At 37.9% G+C, this 2,500-nt stretch overlaps 1 protein-coding gene across 1 annotated transcript in view; it reads left to right on the forward strand.

Moving 5' to 3' along the window:
• LOC119596724 overlaps positions 1 to 2,500 on the forward strand; it is an 83,183-nt gene that overhangs the window by 17,699 nt on the left and 62,984 nt on the right. The window lies entirely within an intron of this gene.

The following is a 2,500-nucleotide window of genomic DNA, read 5'->3' on the forward strand; positions in this document are numbered from 1 at the left end:
TTCCTCCTCCTTCCTCTTCTTTTTTCATCTCCTTCTTCTTGTTTTCCTTCTTCTTTTCCTTCTTCTGATTATTATTATCATCGTTTTTTTCTCCACTTCCTTCTCTTTCTCCTCATCATCATTATAACCATTTTGTTCATCATCGTCACCACCTTTATCACCATAATCATCCGCATCATCATCATCACCATCATCATTCATTTTCTTTTTTTTTGTCAATTATGCTTAGATAATATTAAAATCATATTGTATATATATATATATATATATAAATATATATATATATATATATATATATATATATATATATATATATTATATATATATATATGTGTGTGTGTGTGTGTGTGTGTGTGTGTGTGTGTGTGTGTGTGTAGAGGTGACAAAAGTAAAGAAATGTCTATCGTAAACTTGAATGAAATCATCATATCTTTATCTGACTTTTTACTCCTTCCCCTTCTCTCCCTCTCTTACCCCCCCCCCCTCCCTCCCCCTCATGCAGTCCCGAGAGAAATTTTGGAAACAGGAATTAGACGATTTTGAGAAAACGCGAAAAGGATAATGATAAGAAATTTTCCAGAAAGAATTGTTTTGTTTTGTTTTGTCTTGCTCTCCTGAAGTGGCTAGGATTTTCCCAGTTTTAATATATGGATTTTAATTTTTTTTTTAGAAAGCGATGGATAAATTTCGGTGCAGTTCTATTAAAACTTCTGAAATGTTGTTTTCTTTTATATGTGTATTTTTGCGTTTTATTTTTATTTTTTTATTTTTTATGAAGAGCTCTGGATGCGTATGGATGTCTGTAAGCGAGAATATAGATGTGGAAGGAAAGAAAGAATGAGAAAGGGAGAAAGAGACAGACAGGCAGGCAGACAGACAGACAGACAGACAGACAGACAGACAGACAGACAGACAGACAGACAGGCAGGCAAGCAGGCAGATAGACAGATAGACAGGCAGGCAGAGGAAAAGACAGACAGGCAGACAGTCAGGCAGCAGACAGACAGACAGACAGACAGATAGATAGATAGATAGAAGACAGACACAGAAAGACTCATACAGACAGACAGACAGAGGCGGAGAGACGGACAGACAGATAGATAAACAGTGAGTGAGACACAGAGACAGACAGCCAGACAGAGAGAGAGAGAGAGAGAGAGAGAGAGAGAGAGAGAGAGAGAGAGAGAGAGAGAGAATATATATAATATATATATATATATATATATATATATATTATATATATATAGAGAGAGAGAGAGGGAGAGAGAGAGAGAGAGAGAGAGAGAGAGAGAGAGAGAGAGAGAGAGAGAGAGGCAGCACACAGACAGACAGACAGACAGAGAAGCAAAGAAAGAGATACAAAGAATATGGAAAAGTGAAAAGAAAACATATTTGTCTCTTTTCCCCTTTTTTCTCTCCTTTTTTTTTTTTTTTTTTTTTTTTTTTTAACGAAATATATCCTGCCATTGAATTTTCTTTCCATTTTCTTTCTTTTTCTATTGTTTTTTTTCAACAAAACATTTTCTGTCTTTTATTTTTCTTTCTTTTTTTTTCTTTTTTTTACTCCCCCCTTTTTAAGAAATATTTCCCGTGTCATTAATTTTTCTTTCCATTTTCTTTAATTTTTCTTTTGTTTTGTTTTTTTTAACGAAATATTTCTTGAGTCACTTTTCTTTTATTCTCCTTTCTTTTTTTCTCTCTCTTTTTTTCAATTCGCGACCGAGACAAAGCTAAAGTTTTTTCGCGGTCTCTGATTCCCATTTCGCGCCAAAATTCAATTTCATGTTTGTTTGATTTTGCTTTTTGAGTCGAATGCCCAGAGCGCCGTGCTGGAGCTTACGGATAGATGGGTAGGTGGGTAGGTGGAGAGGTGGATAGACGGATGGATAGGTGGAGAGGTGGATAGACGGATGGATAGGTGGATAGATGGATGGATGGATGGATAGGTGGATAGATGGATGGATAGGTGGATAGATGGATTGATGGGTAGGTGGAGACAGTTGCTGGACCAGGCGTGGCTAGGTGGACTAGACTGGCTGGTGGATAGTGGCTAGATTGCTTTGCTGGGTAGTGGAGAGGTTGATGGCCGATGGATAGGTGTCTAGATCGGTGGATGGATAGGTGGATAGATTGATTGGTGGATGGATGGGTGGATTAGATGTTTGATCTGTTGATAGATGGATTGATGGGTAGGTGGAGAGGTAGATGGATAGGTGGATAGGTAGAGGGATGGATGGATAGACGGATGAATTGGTGGATAGACGGGTGGATAGGGGGATAGATGGATGGATAGGTGGATAGATGGATGGATAGGTGGATAGACGGATGGATAGGTAGATGGATAGGTGGATAGAGGATAGATAGGTAGATAGATGGATAGGTGAATAGATGGGTGGATAGATGGATAGTTAGATGGATAGGTAGATGGATAAATGGATATATACATTGATGGATAGGTATATTGCTACGCCAGTGGGTCTTTGTCTCTGTGCGAAACATG

This window comes from Penaeus monodon, chromosome 38 (genome assembly GCF_015228065.2).
Source record: "Penaeus monodon isolate SGIC_2016 chromosome 38, NSTDA_Pmon_1, whole genome shotgun sequence".
Lineage (NCBI taxonomy): Eukaryota > Metazoa > Arthropoda > Malacostraca > Decapoda > Penaeidae > Penaeus > Penaeus monodon.